Source organism: Labrus mixtus, chromosome 3, assembly GCF_963584025.1.
Source record: "Labrus mixtus chromosome 3, fLabMix1.1, whole genome shotgun sequence".
NCBI classification, from domain to species: domain Eukaryota; kingdom Metazoa; phylum Chordata; class Actinopteri; order Labriformes; family Labridae; genus Labrus; species Labrus mixtus.
Window position 1 is genome coordinate 25,874,171 of NC_083614.1, and position 20,723 is coordinate 25,894,893.

At 40.9% G+C, this 20,723-nt stretch overlaps 1 long non-coding RNA gene across 1 annotated transcript; it reads right to left on the reverse strand.

Annotated features, from left to right (window-relative positions):
- Positions 1 to 424: 424 nt before the first annotated feature.
- Positions 425 to 1,555, reverse strand: LOC132972125 (uncharacterized). The gene is made up of 3 exons (XR_009672873.1): positions 1,166 to 1,555; positions 978 to 1,076; positions 425 to 669 (listed from the first exon to the last, which is right to left on the reverse strand). It is a non-coding gene; the product is annotated as an uncharacterized LOC132972125 (long non-coding RNA).
- Between the last annotated feature and the right edge of the window lie 19,168 nt (positions 1,556 to 20,723).

The window sequence follows — 20,723 nt, forward strand, 5'->3', positions numbered from 1 at the left end:
ACCGAGGTGGGACACCAGGCACTTGAGATTGTCCACCTCTTTGGAATCATAATTATCCTCCTTAAAAGGAACAAAATGAAAACATAGGTCAGGGTAGGCTATAGGGCTTCGCAAGTAAGTGCAGTTACATCGTTATCCCAATGAAAGGATTTGCAACAATCACAGAATTTATCGCAAGAAATTTTTATTCATGCAGACAAGCAATGCTTTCTCGCTCAGCATGTGTACATGTTACTGTGATTGGTTCGAATCAGCCTGTAGACTATGTAGTTATATGTCAGTTGCATGCAGAGGCTGCACTATCATCCAGAGCTCGACCGATAAATCAGACAGCCGATAATATCGGTATAAAATAAAATGGTAATAACTCTAATATTTCTTATAAATATTTTTTTAATTTTTTTTAATTGTGTAACAGAAAAAACAATATCAAACAGTGCAGAGAGCAGAAATGGTCACAGGCGGCCCAGGGATGGTTTTAATGATTGCATCTGGAGAGAGATGAGCATTTGGGCATTTTATAATATAGTGTGAACACAAAATATTAATAAAAATATTTTACAAAATGGAAGGAACATAGAAATGCATCCAAATAAAGTTAAGTAACTGTTCTCGGGCAAAGCCTCTGTGAAGCATCTGACGACGACAGAAGAAATCGGCTCTCTTCGACTATTGTTGAGAAACAAAAAAACAAGAGAAAAACAAAGACCACTTAGTATGTTTAAACTTTTATCACATTCTTGAGTAGTTATTGAGCAGGCAAGGAAAGTAAAAACAAGATCTGCACAACAAGAAGCTCCCGTTTGAAGGATTTATTAAGTGACGTTTCGAGCCAACTGGGGAAGAGCATGTTGGCACTATGGCGCCTTTGTGTGCAGAATCTGAAGGAGTGAAATATGTTACTTAAATGTGTAGAAATCTTTACATTTAATGCATGCAAGATCCATTTACCACTGTAATAAGTGTTGATTGTTTACCATGTTTATTTTTGTCTGGATGAGACAGGAGACTGAAGACACACCCAGAGAGTAACAAACAGTCATCGAGGGCAGAGATCGTATTTGCAGTGAGTTGATCTGAAAAATCATAAAAGCTTTATGTTGAGTTCAGAACAGCCTCGTGAAAATCACATATCACAGTTCTTTAAAAGCGTTTGTACAAATACCTGACAGTCGTCTTGTTTGGTCAGTGTAATCATCTTCAAGCTGCTTTTGTCTGCGCTGTGAAACAGATATTTCATTAATTTTTTGAATCCCATTCCTCTGTATAAATCACAGCTGTAGGATGTTTTAAAACACTGATACATACGCCACCCTGGAGGCAGAGCCGCACTCTGTGGTGAGTTCAAAGTCATGAACTGCCAGATCGGGTCAACAGTGAATCATGACCAGGAAGTGAAGGTCCCAAAGACTGAGGGTATCCTTACGCAGAAGAAAAGACAACAACAAAAAGGCCCAAATACTTGTCCAGATGTGTATCACAGCTTGAAGTGACAGCAGAGAAGTCACCTCACTGTCAAGAACATACAGCAGATGTTCCACCACCACCAGCTTCCTTACTCATTTAAAGCAAACATATATATTAAATATATATATATATATATATATATATATATTATATATAAATATCGTCACACAATCTTTTCCAACAGGCCTTTGAACTTTGTGCAACTGTTTCACATTAGTTATTCTCTTTTACACTTTAGAAATCATAAAGTTTGTTTACAAAGCACTTATCAAACACCAGTGCTACAAACTGCTTTACATAACGTACAAATCCCAACAATACACAAAAATAAAGTCTCAATAAAACCCCAAAAGAAAAACAACAATGTTGCAATAAACAAGAAGACACACTTCACACTTGCGGAAAACTCCTGAAAAACTCAAGATATTTCCTTTGATTTTTTATTTCTACTCTGCCATGAACCTGATTGTAACAATGACTAAAAACAGTCTCGGAGTTGGTGCAAAACTGAAAATGAGCGGGTGTGCAAACGCCTGCAGTCACTCCATTATGTAGAGTTACGTCACAGTTTGTGCAATTAATATCCACACTACAACAGATCTGTGTGACTGTCATCAAAGTGTATAAGATGATGATGTGTTTATGAGAAGAGGATGAACATGATACTGACACCGCTGATGACGCCTCACTGTTTCCCCCGCGGGAGTCTCCGGATGCTCCTTTATGTAAGTCAGCATGTAAGTGATACAGCTATATACTGTATGGATGTCCTGATAGGAGTTGTTTTTCTGTGTAACAGGGATAATTTATATAACTGTGTGCACAGTATGACACGTAACAGACACCTCCAGAAGTCACTCTGGAGCTGGATTGTGTAACTGTCATGTTCCCATGTGGCCTGTCTTTGTTTGTGGTGTCTCCTGAGAGCGTCTGTGTCGACATATTGTGCAACGGCCACATGTCCTCCGAGGTCTCCGCCTAAATAACCATTTCTATTTTTACTTCTTTCTCCTCAAACCCAACAAGCTTCATGTAACAAAGAGGGGAAATGCTGTGTGTGTGTGTGTGTGTGTGTGTGTGTGTGTGGAAATCCACCAGTTTAAATGGAATCAGTGCATTTGAATAAGTAATAACCAGTTATTAATGTCTGTGTTTTTGATGTGTGTTTTTTGCATAACTGGGATCATATCAGACATGGTGACAGTGACTAGCAAAAAATGTCCACACATTTTTTTAAATATTTAAAAGTGGGATTAAGTGAACTTTTAGTGAATTAAAAGACCTCTTGTGCTTTTTAGCCCACCGAGTCTTTATATTCAAGTCAACCCCCATTGTTTTTAAATTAGTAATAAATCTGCTCTATGCCTTTAAATCTGCAAAAATACAACAACAGAATCATGCATGAAATGTGCGAGAGATAGTGAGGGCAATGGTGAACAGATTAGAAAACACTTTAAAATAAAGATTTATTAAATCAAAGTATTATAAAGGAAGGACAAAACGTTTTTCTTCTTCGCAAATCTTTCAAATTGATCTTTGAACTTCAGTGAATCACCTGGAATTCTAACCCGCAGATGTTGATTGCACCTGTGACAGTATTACCTGTTTAAGACTGATGTTTTGTGTGTGTGTGTGTGTGTCTCTGGGCTCTGGCTGGGAAACAACAGGGCAGGTGAAGTAATCCATGTCAGTGAACCCACGCAGAATAGCGTGTCTGGCAGAGCAGCTGCTTCAGAGGTGTCGAAAACCTCTCTGCTCATTTTTTCCTCCGCCCCTGCCCTCCAGCTTTTCTGCTTCTCTGTTTACAAACCACATTCACTGCTTGATCTCCATCAGATGGAGAGAGAGAGAGGGAGAGAGAGGGAGATATTACCTTTTCCCTCACTTAGTCTAAAGTTAGCCTATAGTTTGAAGTCCAGAAAAAACAAATCAGAATTATCAATACAATCTTTTGTGTGAGAGCAAAACTAAAATCTTGTCCCACACAATTAAGATTTTGCAACAGAAAGTTGGTTATGATGTTTTCACTTTTTTGACAAGTAAACACGCATAGGTTTTCAAGGATGCATGAAGCAGTGGAGAAGTGAACAATATGAAGCGTTGAAGGCTGTGGTAGTAGTAACAGCAAGAATTTAAAAACCACTTTCACCCCTGCCAATTAAAAAGAAAAAGTCTTAAAAAGGTAATAAGTGTCACGAGCAGACAAAGGTATAAAAGTATCTAAATAACCTGATGTCATTTACAGAACTTGAGCAAGTGTTTTAAGTTACATTTGACCATAAGGGAGTGTCTTCTGTAATTTGATGTCTTATAGCTGCAAAAAATGACTAAAGCACGTATTTCTTGTTTTTATTTGTTAATGTGTTTACATGTATTTATTTTATCCAGAGCAGATTATGTTCAGCAGTAAAGGTCACATAAAGAAAACTGAATATTTCTTGTTTTTAATTCCTCCATCATCTCCCTCATTTGCTTCCTCCTCTATCTCTCTGGACCTCCTCACCCTCACCCTCCTCACCCTCTGGGCCTGAGGGCAAAGGGTGAAACTGCTGAACCGCCGAGTTAAATAAAGGGAGGGCCGGGACGATGTGTTCTCTCGTACTGTGTTTTCTACGTCTGTCAGTCTGAGCTTTTCGCACTCCACATGCCCTCAGACACACCTAATATCTCTACGGTGTAACACACCGCCATGCTGTCATACTACAGCAGCTCTGCATGGTTCACCTGCAGGACAGGAGAGCTGTGAACTTCAGCGCTAGGGTCAATCAGTCAAGAAGTAAAAGAAGAAGAGGAGGAGGAGGAGGAGGGGGTCAGGGCACTAAAAACCAACATGTACCTCCACTTAACCTGTGAGTGTTTGACTGACTGAATAAACAGAGGCTGCAGTGAACACCCACAGATTATGAGAAGTGTATCTGCAGTCATCACTCAGGACTATCAGCTGCTGCTAACACAAGAGGGCTGAGCTGTTTGGAGGGGGTGGGGGGGGGGGGGGTACAGGGCTTTGTCTGCTCTGATGTAGTCTTAATTAGATTTGCACATTTTGAACAAAAATGATGAATCGTTATCAAAAATATTTTGTGCAGAACAAGTGTGTGTAGGTCTCTTCTGTTGTGATTGTATCAATGGAACCACTGGTCCACTGTTTATTTCACTGAATCAGGCGACAGAAAGGATCGTTTGCAAGATAAACAGTTGTCTTATTTGATATCTCACTCTCAGTAGTCGAAGCAGCACCTGAACGTATGCAGCTCTATGCACCAGAGGGACAGATACTTGCTACATGCCAGTTAAAAACCTGCCTCTTATTGTGAGAGGTAATAAAGCCGTGCATATGCAGAGCAGGGATGTCTAGCGCCCTTATTGTGTTTGCTGTACAGATGCATTCAAAGCACCGAGTCGCTGAAGAACAGGGCCTGCTGTAGATTAGCTGCAGTTACAGCGACCCTTGCGGCTAATCCTTGCACGCACGCCACCGAAAATGTTCCACTCCCAAGACACAGGCTTGGATTAAAGCTGGGGAGTTATCGGCATGTGCAGCACACACACAAAGAGAGCGCCATTAACATAGAGAACGACACGGGCTGCTCTCTTTTGTCAGGGGCAGATGAAGCCGAGCCCCCACCTTCTGCATAAACAGAAGTCAGCGGAGAGGGAGCAGCGGAGAGGGGAAGCAGACAACAGCGATGACAAGGAGTGAAATTTGTTCTCAAACTCTGCACCCCTAAACACCTCTGAGCCGTATTAAAAAATGACAAAGGCCGCAAACTTGCTCTTTATGTCGCTGTCGCCGTGCACCCTCATAAACTCGGAAAAACATCCTTTCATATTTCAAAATGATTCTCCCAATTTCCGTGCGGGGATCATCAAAGTTTCATCCTTCTCATAATGACTGAGGGCATTGTTGTGCGCCAACAACACAAACTTATATTTACAGTTGTGCACACTCTGAATGTGCCGAAGCTTCTTGTTGATGTTGAGTTGAAGCATCTTTTGTAGGATCCAAATCTCATGTTTCAAAGCTTTAAAGTCCTTGTCTCTGTTTACGTGCTCCGTGGAGGACAGGAGTCACAAAGATTTAAGAGTTAAGGAGTTTAACACTTACAAAAAAAACGATATTCTTCACTTCTTGTAGTTGTATCTAACCTTTCCAATAGTTTAGTTTGGTTTTCTCTCACTAAGACTTGTGCGACAACTCAACACACAATGGAGGTGAGCGTACGTTTGTGTTCAGTGATCACAGAATTTAAATATTTGCATTTAAAAAGCAGCATCTCTTTCCAGAAACAGTTTCCTGTTGATGCTCTGCTCACTTAGTGTCCCTGTTTGTTCAGTTAGAGTGAACATTGTCCAGCTATAGTGAGGCAAGAGACACAGAGTTACATGGGGTAAAAATGAAGGTGCTAGAAATACACATTTGTTAAACCAAACATTTTGATAAAGACTTTGTTAGCTGTATTTTCAAAGTATCGAGCCATATAAATGCTGGCTCAGGCGACGTCTCCGTACTACTAGTGCAACAAATCCAGGTGAGTGATTTATAGGAGAAAAGCCCGAGCAGGGTAGACAGTTATAGGTATGCCTAAATATATACAAATTATAGGTCAAGGTCAGATTTATTTATAGAGCATAAAAAAACTCTAGGATATGTTTTGTGGAGAACATCTTAGATTTCCTTTTGCCCCGTAGAAGTGCTTCTGCCAGTTTTTGTACATTGTTATCCTTGTAAACTTAATCAGAGTATTTTTGATTGAAACATTAAAAAGATTAACTTTCTGTGAGTATATAAAAATCTAAATTTCCATCTCTGACCTCGCCGTAGCCTCAGACATCAACTTCCAGTCTTACAGCGGCCATGTCGCAGGCGGTTTCATGCCTGCAGATTGGAGTGAACATCATCAGTGTTTGCTTCCACTTTATCAGCGTCATGTTTGTGTGCAGCTCCTGAGGCTCAGAAAACTTCCAGAGTTCGGTGACTCATCGAGTTTGGCTGCAGTTGGACGCTCACAGTCTGTTTTCTTCTGCTGCTGCTCAGGCGTTCATATTCAGTTTCTGCCAGGCATTGTGAAACCTGGGAGTATCCCAGCATCATTAATCCACCTCCCAGACAACAGCATGGAAAGACAAATGTTTGAAACACTGGCGTTAGTCAACTTAGTGACCTGCTTGACTCATTGTTTTGAACAGTATCATAACAGCTTTACGAGAGGTTAAAAAAAGCCAGCGCAGCACCCAGGAGTTTGACCTTTACCTGAGTCATAACACAGACTTAAACAACGTACCAAAGTGACCAATTAACAGGATGATGAAGAGCTATTAATGATTCATTAAAGAATGACCACAAATCTTTTTTACACAAAGATATCCAATCACAACAAGCAGCTTTTATTCTGAAATATGATCATATCGCCCACTCTTTGTCTTTTCAAAATAAAACTGTACTCTGCCATTTATGCAAAATACCTTTATTCTTTGAACAAGAGTGATGAAGAGCACATCAACAGTACCTTGAATGTGTTCTGAAAACACCAAACTCTGCATGTTATCACGACCATTTTGGTTCCCAAAGTGATATAAGGATGTTCTTCCCAACCTGAAAACACACGTGTAATGTAAAATCACTTGATCATGAGAAAAGTGTTTGCATTATTAGCTCAAAGTCAAATGAAATATTTCTCATGTCGTTTTAGTTGATTGTTGTCATCATATACGATTCTTAGATTTCAACTTATATTGAGCTTCCTGTATGCAAGTAGTAAGCGACATAGAAGGGCTTTTTCTTACTCTGAAGTGTACAGAGTCTCTGATTACAAATAATGCTGCAACACTTACACAAAACTCCTGAAGTTGGGACACATTCACAAAGAGCCAAATTTTACACTCTGACTTTCTCCAGACTTTTTTTCCTGACAGCCCCTTTTACATTTTTCCACATGAAGTCAGAGTGAGCCGATGTGAGAACCCAGCAGGTTATATTCAGGAAGCGAGCAAGAGCAGGGTGCTGATGATTATATCCAGCGTCAGGTGAACGACTGTATGAACGCAGTACGATCTCCATTCCCATAACAAAACTGCTTTATTTTGTTTTCTGTTCCAGTATGTTCTTCTCTGATCGTTGGTTTATATTGTGAATGTGTTGATCTACAGGTAGCATTGGTACAAAGGCAAAAATTCTCATTATAACATTGTATAACTCTGTTGATTCGTCTGCCACTTCTGCAATGTTCTTTTTACATCACGCCTTGCCTCCTGAGACCCCCGTCCCCCATTCTAACCCCCCCTCTCAGATGGAGATAGTCTCCCACTGTGAGGTGCATGTGTGAACAAACAGATCAGGAGGAATTCAGGGGCAGACCACGTGAAATTCTCTAGAAATGTTCAGGACTGTATATGAGAAGCCAATACAAAAGGGCCATTTAACCTGCATTCTCTCATATGGCCAGCAGGGGGGGACTCCACTGACTGTAAAAAACAATTTAAAGTCTAGAAGTCTATGATAAATGGACCCTACCTTCATTTGATTTATTACCTACAGAAACATTTTCCAAACTACTTTATGGTCTCAGTTGTTAGTTCCCAGCCTTCTCCCATTAATTCATTTGGTGAATTATTATTAATCGGTCTCATTTAGATTAAAGTGGACAATAAAGCAGGGGATGCTTTAGGGCGTATCCACCTATACGAGTCAAAGGTCACATTATGTGGTAACCTGCCCACTAACTTTGCAGATTGTGTGTCCAGGCAGACGGGTGATTGCATAACAAAAGCATTAACACGTTCTTTATTTAGCTAAATAATAAAATGTAGTTACTTACTTTTCAAAACATTACGTCAACAAAATAAATACAGTTTAATCACACTATTTACTGACATTGTAGCTATAAATCTAGCTCAGTCATTGTCAGTGTTGAGACTAACGCATTACTAATTAACGTTACTGTAGCGCCAATGCTATTTTAAGGTAGCTAGTAACAATTTAGTCACTTTCCAGATTCAATAACGCAAGGTGAGGTTAGGCTAACGTCAGCACAGCAGCATCCTGGGAGAAAGAACTTTGTGTGTTGAAAACAAACACAGGAATGAGCAGTGAGTTGTTGTCTATGGGCAGTAAGGAAAGCTTCTCTCACAACAGTGAAGCAGAGAGCTAAACAACAACACGCTTCAACAAGCACAGCGCTACACTGGGAGGGTGCTAGGGGGCGCTATAGCCCCATCATATATCTGTTCAGCCCCGGTAAGGCCCCCTCACGTATGTCTGCTTTTATTTGAAAAGAAAGAGAGAACTGAAAAAGCAACTATGTATTCAAATCAACTATTCATAGCACCCCAACGTATAAGTCAAGCACCCCCTCAGCACTGGGAGAAAAACAAATCCTGGCGCCGTCCCTGCACTTCAACTAAACTAGCTGTGATAGAGCCTCGTGCTGCAGACACCAGAGACCCAGGTGAAGCTCACGTTAGCTTGGCAGACCGAGGAGGACAGCTGGCTTGATTTAAAATACTGTCTGCTCCAGGATCTGTAAACCAAGCCAGATTAAAGACTGATAGACAGGTATGTTGTCAGCGACCAGCTTCATCTCAACTGTTGAGTCTGTTGCCTTCAGAGATCTAATCGGTTAAATAAAATACCTAAACCTTGTCATAGGCTGCACAATTCTGCCATGGCAACTCTAAATAATGTGAACATTAACATGAGGATTGACGCAAAAACAGTAACCCTAAAGTTCCTATCCAAACTAACCAGTAACTTTAATAGGGATATTGAATACTTTACTCGATCTCATGATTGCATCGTTCTCAATACTCCTTTCACAAGTATGGAACTGGGTAAAACTGCTTTCTCATATTATGCTCCCTATTCATGGAATAAGCTTCAGGACTCCCTTAAAGGCAGAATATGCAATTTTTTGATCCAGCAGATGTCGCCCTTGAGCACCAGCATGAAACCAAAACAACTCGCGCTGCATTGTTGTGTTAGCATGCTAATGCTAGCGATCTTTGTTATGCTAGCGATCTTCACACTGCATGTAAATTTACCCGAAATGACCGTGATCTAGAAACGCTTATGTGACATTCAATTAAGCAGTGAGTACAGTATGTTATTCTTCTTTTCTCTAGTCCCTCAATTAAACAACTTTTATACGCGAGGGGATGAGCCAGCCGGCCGTCCCGGCGATGTAAACAAAGTGTAGCTACGGCTCGGAAAGCTCAGAAAACATCACAGACAGTGGGACTCGGGTGTTACACCCATTGTAGACAGTCATGACTCACAGAGTTATTTTCAGAGGATATACTTGATTTCTATTATATTTAAGTGTGAAAAATCGCCTATTCAGCCTTTAAACTGGACAATATTGTAACTCTACAGCACTTTAAACTTTCATTGAGTGAAATGTTGTCTGAGGAATGCTTAAGTTTTTCCTGATGGGTTTTGATTGTGTTTTATATGTTGTCTATTTTTACTAGGTATATACTTTGTATTTATGTTTAAATGTTATTACAGGGCACCACTGCAAAAGATAGTTCTGCTCTCAATTGGTTTTCACTGTTTAAATAAAGGTCATATATAATTCAGTAAGTCTGTTAGGAACTCTGTTACTTTTTGACAGTAGTTACAAGTGTTTTATCTTTTCAGTAACGTGCCCTACACTGGTCATTGTTGTGGTTGTTGCTTGGTTTGTCTCTGTCTCCTTCTTCCTGCATCTATCCCACTTTTCAAGCACAACACATTGACCGCTGTCCAACATGAGTCTGGTTCTGTTCGAGGTTTCTGCCTCTTAAAGGAAGGTTTTTTTTGCCACTGTTACTTTGTTAAATGTTGCTCAGTGCTCATGATGGATTATTGTTGGGTCTTTGTAAATACTATAACAAAGTTTGTAAAGTGTCTTGAGATTACAAAAAGTGCTTTCTGGGTCACTGGAAGCAAAACTAGTCCACGATATGTAGGTTGCATCCCATGTGTCTTTGATTAAATAAAACTGTGTAACAAAAACAAAAGTCATTACGTTTACTTCACTGCTGCTGTGACACATGGAACCACAATCCTTCTGCGGCTGCCTGAATCATCTTCGATGTGTTTTTGTTGCTGTTAATCTCTAGCGGCCGAGGTTGTGAATGAATTCTGCAACCTCGTTCTGTTGCTCAAGGTGTTTTGTTTACATTCTTCCTGATGTTGCAGAATAACCCAGTTTTCTAGAGATTAGCGATGCCGACACACAGTCTTGCAAAGTATTGCAACTGTTAGAGGACTCGTCTAAAGCCGACACCGCAGACTGTTTCTCCAACTGATGCAGCAAAACATAAAAAACAAGTGCTGCCATTCTCTCCTCAACATGGAAAAACGTAAATAATGAGTAGCTATTCGTCAGTAAATGACAATAATTTGATTAGAGAGTGAGATAAAGTTCAGCACTTTCAATCACAATAGTGAAGTTTCCATAAATCAATCACATCCGAGTCCAATCTGTCACAGAGCTCTACCACGCCCTGATTAGAAAAGTGTGATTAAGGTGTTAAGGTGAATCATTAGGCAATGTTTTAACATTTGAAAATAGGTCAATACATTTCACATGATGTTCTCCAAACTTAGACTTCACTTAAAGGCCTTGTGCTGACTCACAAAAAGAAATGATGAGCTGTAAATAGATTGCAATATCAGAGGTGTTTTTGTCTTCCTAGATATGAACATTTGGCACAGCTCTGATGTCTGGGCAATGCTATCAAAATCATGCTAGATAGGTGGCAATGATAAGGAAAAACAAATGTCTTGGTATGTTATATGGGGTGGCTGTGGCTCAATGGTAGAGTGTGAGGTCTTTCAAGAAGGTCGGGGGTTCAATCCCTAGCTCCTGCAGCAACATGTCCAATGTGTCCTTGGGCAAGACACTTAACCCCAAGTTGCTCCCGCTGCTTTATCGTCGGTGTATGAATGGGATTAGTTACTTCTGATTGTCACTTTACACAGCAGCTTCTACCATCAGTGTGTGAATGTGTAGGTGTGACCTGCAGTTTGAGTAGTCAGAAGACTTGATAAGCGCTACACAAGCTCAAGTCCATTGACCATTTAAATGCTGCCAGTCTTCAATCCTCCTTAGCATCGATGCTAAAAATATCTGAACTCTGCTTGAGTGATTCATACAATTCTTCCCCAAGCTATCCCATAACTCTAGAGGTGGAGAGTGATGTTTATCAGTGGGTCAAATCTCTGTTCAGTTGAAAGTTGAAATTTGATGATTTGCATCCTTTTCTTACTCATACAGTGACCCCACCCTGCCTGACTGTACGAATGAGGCTATCCCGGAGAGACCGCTCACATCATGGTGTAACATGTTTCATCATAGGTTAAAGGGGATCACTCAGATTCTCTTTGTAGTGATTTGCAGTGATGTCTATCTCTAGGATACATGGACCCAAACAATGAAAGCTCATCATCATCATACACCTTAGCAAAGTCAAAACGAAGACATTTATTATCATCACACAAACTAAATGATAATAAAGATCAACTTAGAAACTAAAATTACAAAACAACTGACTGAGCGCTACAACGGTCCCATCTCCAAAAGCCTCTCTCCTCCTGAAGAACATTTAACATTTACCAGTTCATGTCAGACATTACGTAACACTGCAGAGTATATAACATGACCTGGGCTTTGAGTATTGGTGAACTTTTGTCTGCACACTCTGTTAGCTGCTGTTGTAAACTAATATCACTTAATATGATAAAGTTGTGAACTTTGCATTGTGTGGCCACAAGCTAATTCATTTACAGACGGCCATTATTACCATTTATCATCCGTAGTGGATAAAGCTGACACATATGATGACCACACAGTCTCACCAGGACTGTTTTACTGTCTCACATGTTTACAGGTTATCTAACTGAATTGCTATGTTGTCTTAAACCAACAAAAATGCAATTCACACTGAAAGTAGGATACATGTCAGTGCTTTAAAAAACAAAAAACAAATAAGGAATGGTGAATGATGTTTAACAGTGGTTCTCGAACGTTTTCCATTTTCAAAACGTTGTTTGGCTTGTTTTGTGCTGCAGATCTTCTCAGGTCTGGGGTGCAGCTGTGACACTGACACTCTTCGTTCATCTTCAATGTCCAGCTTTGATCTGTGTTTTGTGTTGATTGAGGAAGCCTTAGTGAAACCTCTCTCTCACAGGTAGGATGTTGCAGAAGGAAGAAGTGTGGGGCTCTCTGACTCGTCATAACTTCTTCTCATTTCTTTTAGAAATTACTACGTCTTGTGTAGATTCAATGTCAGCCTAATGTTTACCAGAAAGACTGCTCACAAAATTTGCCATGCAAAATGGTGTGCATTGCTTAAATTAGTCTTGCCCCCCCCTGCCCCCTCTGCCGTAACTTTGGGCCTCCCTTGGGGGGAACAGGCCCTCGCCAATAAACCTCAATATAAATGAACACAGACTTGACTATGTGCTTATCAGACCTGGTAGCTGTGTGTTTGTGCGATGGCTTTACAGTATCAATCGCTCCATTATAAATCGGCTAACAGGCGCAAGGCGGCTCTTGGCATTGTGAAAGCACTATCAGTGTTGACAGAGAAACAGATGACCTGCAGGTCAACACAGTGGCAACACACCCGGCGGGGGGAGGAATTGCTCAATAGGCTGATAAGGCAGCTCATACTATCTTCTGCTGATTGCTTTATAGCAGTGTAATCCGGGGACAGTTTGTTTTAGAGCTTAGGTGATCAAATATGGGTGTACGAGTGTCACTGCAGCCATGCATGTTTGTTTTATAATTTTTTACAAGAGCATGAATCCCCATTGTGTATTGATCTTGTTATCTGTGCAAATAGAAATAAAATGCTAAAGGTTAATGAATTATAAAGATTGTTAAAGAGTGTCCGTGTCATATCTGCTCCGGAAACAGTGATTGATTAACGTCCCAATGGGGAACAAAGTATTACGGTAACAGTCCGCAGCTTCCAAAGTTAAACTTTCTGTGGTATCACGTTACAAGAAGAACTTCCTGAATTCACTCTCTACTCATCTAAAGATTACAAGCGATGTGTGTGTGTGATATGGATGTTTATGTAATACACCACATCCTGGTCTTAGTTGTGTATCCGTGTGAAGTGGGTCATGTCTCCCGACGTGTCTCTATACTGTAGATGTATACATATATGTCACACCCAGTCGGTGCCGTCTCCAGAGAGCTTTGACACCCATTGTTTGTAGCTGAGGTTACAGTGTGAGTACAGTGTGTACAGTAAGTTGTGTTCCACCAGATTGGGTTGCAACAGGTATTCTTAAATCTTTTGTCGATTGAGTTCTTTGTAGCTGAAGTTGGGGTTGCATTCATTGGCTGTGCATAAGATGAGATCGTAGCCACTGTGGCATCTCCCATTGGTTTGTGGACTTTGTCTCGAAGCTTCATATCTGGCTTTGCACCTGTATGTTGCTTTGAAGTCTTTGTTTGGAGACAATGTTTAGCTTTAAGGCCCTGACACACCAAGGAGATAGTCGGCCGTCGGCCCTAGTTGGACCGTCGGTGAGCAGTCTTCGTCCTAGTTTTTTATTGGTGTTTCATTTAGGGATCAAGACCGAGTCAAGACTAAGACCAAGGCAGGGCGAGGCCGAGACAAGACTAAGTCCATAAATATCACTGAAAAATCATCATCTTGTGTGCAGCGGGCGTATCACTCACTTAGACCGTAACACCGTTAAGATTGCAGCGGTAACCGGGGGATAAAAATCCAACAACAAATGAATTGAAGTGAATTGTTCTTTTAGAAAGAGGCGATTCTAATCACAGTGATGACGTGGAAAAACAACCGATCCAGAGGTGGTCTTGAACGGTCTTGATTTAAAATCCGGAGTCCGCCCAGTCTGAGGCCGAGACAAGACCGAGTAAAAATGCTTTTAAATTCCGAGAAAGAGACCTTCAAAAAGTGGTCTCGAGACAATTTTGAGTACTGCAACACTACTTCATGCATGAGGACCAATGTCATTCAGAGCTGACAGTTTATAGAATAAGTTTAATAAATATTCATTACACAAACACAACCAAAAAGTGAAAAGTAAGCTATTATAATATATACTTTTAGAAGTCAGTTATCTGTATTATTTTAAACATATTTCACTGTGGACTGCTCATATCGGTGATCAGCAGTGGGATGTTTTTGTCAGTTTGCAGTTCCTGGGTGTAAACGGTGAGTAGCTTGTGAGTTGAATCCATTTGAATTCAGTGAAGCATCATTTATTCCTTCGTAAGCACTTTAGTCTAAACAAAGCTTCGTCTGACAGAAGCAAAAGAAATGCATATCTCTGAAGAGCTTCTTTTTCAAAGCAGACCTGATATGGAAAGAAAAAAAAGAAAGGGCGGATTGCAGTGTTCTTGTGTGTCTCTTCCCTTCCTCTGCGACCCGCTGTAATGAGACACACAGAGTGGGACGACGTGCCAAATGGGTGGCCTGGGGCGAGGAACACCAAGAAACCATCAAGTTTGGTGGTTTCGAGTGCGAGCAGGGGGAGCGATCGGTTTAGTTTACATTGAAATTAAAGCACAGAAATGAGAAACGTCTGTTTACATTTTAGGTGGACTGTTCTCTGTGTTTTCCACCCACACCCAGAGAGGAACCAAGACAAGGAGTTATGAGAAATGCTTCTTGTAATTGAACATTTGAAATGTGAAACAGAGCTTCGACTCGCTTTGGTTGACGACTCAAAATGCAGACATTATAGATTTACTGAGGGTTATTATGGCTTTAAATCACAGGCGAGTGTGCACAAGACACCGTACAATTAAAAAGCATGAGTACAGTATTTAGACTTACAGCAGTACTAATACCATTAAACCACCAAAGATACATTTTTGTGGGGATAAATGATCAGGAAAGAACTTGTTTACATTTTGTATGAGGATTTATCAAATAAACAGAGTGAGAACATAGCCACCGACAAACCAAAGCAAGATGGGGAAATTTCGAGAAAACATTTAATCTCTCCTTATGTGGTTGGACTAGAGAACACCTGAAAACCAACAAAGGTAACTAGTAGGGGTGGGAATCATCAGAGACCCCACAATATGATATTATCGCGATACTAATCTACTATACGACTGTATAACCGCTCTGTGATCAGGAGAGCCACCCTGATCACAGAGGACCCCTCTCACACCCTCCACCACTCCTTCCAGTTACTGCCATCAGGCAGACGCTACGAAGTCCCTCTGTCCCGGAAAAACATCTACAAAAAATCCTTCATTCCCTCTGCAATAACCATTCTGAACAAAATCAAATAGACCCCCCTCTTTAGAAGCTGTTGTTTTTAACAGTCCTCTTTTAATGTACTGCACTTTCTGTTTTTAATGTAAGTTGTGTTTATTTTTTTGAGCCTTGTCAAAGGAGAATTTCTGTCTCTGTTGGGACAGACAATAAAGTCTATCTATCTATCTAAAGGCACGATACAATTCGATTTTTAACATTTTGCGATATGCTGAGAATCACAATACAATATATTGCGATTGAGCTTTTTAACTGCATATTATGATCACTACACTAAACTATGTCAAGAAAAGAAATCTCAGTCTGTTCATCTCACTTCAGTATTTTTATTTGTATTTCAGTCCAATTGAATCCAATCAGTCCAATGCATTGTGCAACCCCTCCAATAGCCAAACTTTTCTCCTGCCAGACCCTTAGTATTTTATTCCCATGAAGTCCGAGTGAGCTGATGTGAGGACGCAGGTGGATATAATCAGGAGAATTCACCGTGAGCCAATGGGAGGGGTTGGTGATGTTTAATCCTTGCGATTGGTGCACGGTGGAGCTTGAATGCAACTGGTAAGATCTCTGTGCGCGTAATTTAACTGCTGCATTAAGTTTTATTTTAGCCAGTATGTTCTTCTCAGCTCTTTTGTTGATATTGGGATTCTGTCAAGCTACACAGCATTGATATGCATAGCGAATATTCTCATTATAGCGTCGTCTAGCGGACTCTGTTGCTTTGTCTGCTACTTCTGTGATGTTTTTTTACACCATGCATGTTCTGCCTCAGGAGACCCCCGAACACCCCTCCTGTTGGGGTCTCTCTCGCTGTGAGGTGCATGTGTGACCAACCAGATCAGGAGGATTTTCAGGGTCAGTCCTCCTGAAATTGTCAACACCACAACTCCTGAAATGTGAAAACAGCTCAAGACTGAGGTGATCTTTACCTGAGATCAAAATGTTTAGTATAAAGTGTTTGCTTGCGGACAGTGTTTTATTTTTGGCATCCAGTTCAGATTTTATGAATCCCTCGAGACTACTTAAAGAAAAGATCAACACACATATTCACACAAATATTATAAAACCACAGAGATGTGCATCATCTCTGCATGTTCCTCATAGGTGTGACTGGGTGTCCATGACAAAATGACCGCAGGGCGTTGTGCATTCTCAAAGGGGATTATTATGCAATGATACTGTACATCCGACAAAAAGGGGAGGGGGGGCAGATCACACCTTCTAGAAACTGTAAACCATGTCATCTAATCACCAACAACAGAACAGGGACAAAGAGAAGTGTTTGGACTCATGTAACCTGCTGCTGAATACTTTCTCTGTACATGTCAAGTCTGCGGCTGAAAATGTCCCCTGAGGAGTCACTGTCAGTCACCCGCTCGGATACAGTGTGGAAAACAGGCCGAGAGAAATAGAAGAGGCACAAGAGTTATTATCAGTCATCGTTTATCAGGTGGGCAACAACAGAGTTTAGAAATAAGTAAATATCAAAGGGTTTTCAAAAAATGGAATCAAAAGAAAAGGCATATGCAGTGCATAATTAATAAAATAAATAAAACATTGGATTGCTCCACCTGGTTGAGGGTCCTTGCCCCAAGTGAAGGTGTTTAGGTATCTCGGGGTCTTGTTCACAAGTCTTGGTGAGATGGACCGTGATGGTGGTAGTAATGCGGACGTTGTGTTGGACCGTTGTGGTGAAGAGGGAGCTGACCCTGAAGCCAAAGCTCGCCATTTACGGGTCGATCTTCATACCAACCCTCACCTTCGGCTATTTGGGAAGCCGTGGCTCAGTTGGTTGAGTTAGTCGTCTCTCAACCTGGAAGGTTGGGGGTTCGATTCCCCGGCTCCTGCAGCCACATGTCCAATGTTTCCTTGGGCAAGACACTTAACCACAAATTGCTTTGTCAGCGGTGTATGAATGTGTATGAATGGGATTAGTTACTCCTGATGGTCACTTTGCATAGCAGCCGCTACCATCAGTGTGTAGGTGGTACCTGCGGTTTAAAATCTCTTTGAGTACTCTGAAGACTAGAAGTAGACTAGACTGAAGTCCATTTACCATCTACTGTTGTAGATTTGGCTCTCCAGTGGACTTTCCCAAAGAGTTCATCTTAACACAAACCTCTGTATGAGCAGTTTTAACTCTGCAATGTTTCCTAAACAAAGTATGAATTATATTTCCCTGATGTAAAGGTGGTTGTCTTTAATTCACAGCAGCACATGGCTGCCTTTTATGTTCATCATCATGCAGCTGCAGTTACGAGACGCGTCTTGGAATGAGCGGTGGTGGCGTTCTTTCTGGGAAACGTGACAGTGAAGCGTGCACGCACCTCGGATGAGGATGTCAAACTCCATCAAAGTGTTGAGTGTACACCAACGGATGGCACGCAAGTTTATTTATATATATCATTTGTCTGCTTCTGTGTCATTTTTTATGTGTTGTATGTGAGTGAGTGTGTGTGTGTGTGTTTATGCGTGTGTGAAAACCCAGGTATGCTCTGCCACCTCTAATTAAGTCGGTGGAGATGTGTATGACTCAGCAGCAGTTGACAGCCTAATCACCCTGTGGCTCACCTGTTTATTTGCGCAAACTCAAACTCACGCACAAACACACATAGTGAATGCATAGCACTTATACACACTTACACACACACTCAAAGTCGTGGGATGTCGAACGCTTTGTGAACCCCTGGGAGAGTCCTCGCTCTGCATCAGGGTGAAACTCAGAGTCTTCTGTGGATCTTAAATGGATCTGTAAAACCCAGGCGTGCCATAACCCATCGCCCATCGCCAGCCGAGGTGCATTCTTGCCAACAACGAGAGAGTGTTTGTGTTTTCTGTCCGCCGTCTGATGTAACCTGGCAGCTCAGGTGCAAACAGAGGGCAACATGCCGTTTAGCGGTGGCAACCTGTAGCCACAGGAAGAAAATGAGCATGCAGGCAAATTAAGCAGCCGCTGTTTAAGTGAAACAAATCGTAAACAGACACGATCACCATGGTTTCACAAAGTAGAACGTTCAGTTTCATTTCTGTGCATGGACCTCAATATAGCAGGTTTCATTTTTCACTTTTCAAGGCTGTATCAGGTGAGAGAGCATATGAATGTGAATGGATTAGTTAAAGAGGACATATTATATCTCTTTACCACCTTTTCAAACAGTCCCCCTGTGGTCTAAATGAAACATCTGTGCTGTGCTTTGGTCAAAATATAACATGAATCAAGAACCAGAGGAGGTTTGTGACCCTGTATAAACCAGCTCTCTCAGAACGCTCCGTTTTGGTGTGTGTGTCTCTTTAAATGCAATGAGCCCCCCGCTGAGTTTTCCTGGTAGACATCACTCCTCTGTAGCGAGAATAAAAATGGCTGACCTGCTCAAAAGTGTTGATCTAGGCTGGGGGTGGAGTCCATGGGTGGAGATTTTTTTTTTTTTACCAGAATCCCACTGTGACATCACAAGGAGAGCACATTTGAAACTGAGCATTTATCTCTGTGTTATAAGACTTATGCAGACCACAAACAAAGGACTGGATTGATTTATTTCACATTTTGTGGGTCAGTAGACACTCAGGTTACCCAAATATATGTTCAAAAACATTGTACAAGTGGATTTTTCACAATATGTCACCTTTAAAATTGGACACTTTACACAGCAGCCTCTGACATCAGTGTGTGAATGTGACCTGTGGTGTAAAACTGCTTTGAGTAGTCTGAAGACTAGAACAAGCTGAAGCCCATTTCATGCCATATAAAGTTTAACATTTTAAGTTTGGCTTTAGAAAATGTTAAAGAATACAGTGTACCAAGCACTAAAAACCATCTGAAAGCCTTAACACACATGATATAAAATTATGTTAATTTTAATATGAAATTGTTCTATGACTGCCAATGCACCTAACGGTGTAGGTGTAACAAGAATGCACACGAGTACAAAACCTCCACTCAGATATTACTGACACGCATACACCTACCTAACAATTTTGATTTCCCATACTCACAATTTTAGGGTGTCTTCTCACCTATAGTTTGTTTGCTTTAGTCTGAATCATCGACCAGTTTCTTACATTGTTGCATAATTACCTAAAGTTTGGTCTGTTTTCACACGAGGACATTTACAAGTGGGCCGAAATGTGTGATGGGTGAGGAAAATGCTCTTAACAACCAATTTTCCTCATACTCTGTTGCGTGCCACGCTCTGTCAGCACCACGGTTTTCCTCAATCGAACGGCTCGCACCCTGCCCCACTGGATCCGTTTCTGGAAGCGATGATCAGCTGTTCACACATCATAAGAGAACTACAAAATCAAGCGAGAATAAAGAGAAAATCGTGCAAACAACATGTTGCTTTGTCTTTTCGTGGTTGCTTTTTGTTTTGCTTTATATACAGCAATAATGATAAACACACGCTAGGTGAGCAGGGCGAGCCGTTGGATTTTTTACGGTTTTTAACACGTTCAGCAATGATGAATAGAGAGAACTATCGCTACTGTAGCTGGTTTAATCAAAAAAAAAAACAAGGCTTCTTGCAGTTGGGTTAGATCGAGGTCAGTTCACGTTCTTACCAACGAACTGCACCAGAGTCTGAAACAAAGCAGATCTAGATCCACCTATTGAAGCTGTCTCAGTCCAGTTGTTTGGCTTGCACCTGGGTTTGATTGATAGCTTTCACACTCAAATGAACCGCACTAACTTGGCAAACAAACTCGAGATCCAAAAAGACTCTGACTTTTTAAAACCATCTCATCACTTTACTGATTTGTCAAAAATAACGTCATAGTTAATAAAATACTGGGATTAATGTTTTTGAGTTGTCATTTTTGCAAGAGATTACAGAAAACAGGATTCCAAAAGAGAGGAAGATCTGACCAAAGAAAGGAACCTCTGACCCAGCTTTCTCTTGCCAAAACACACAGGTGAAATACCTGAGAACGAGCAAATACCTTTTGTGAAAAGTTCAAAAGTTCTTGTTGTTTCTGTAGCTCTGTTTTGACAAACAGGAATA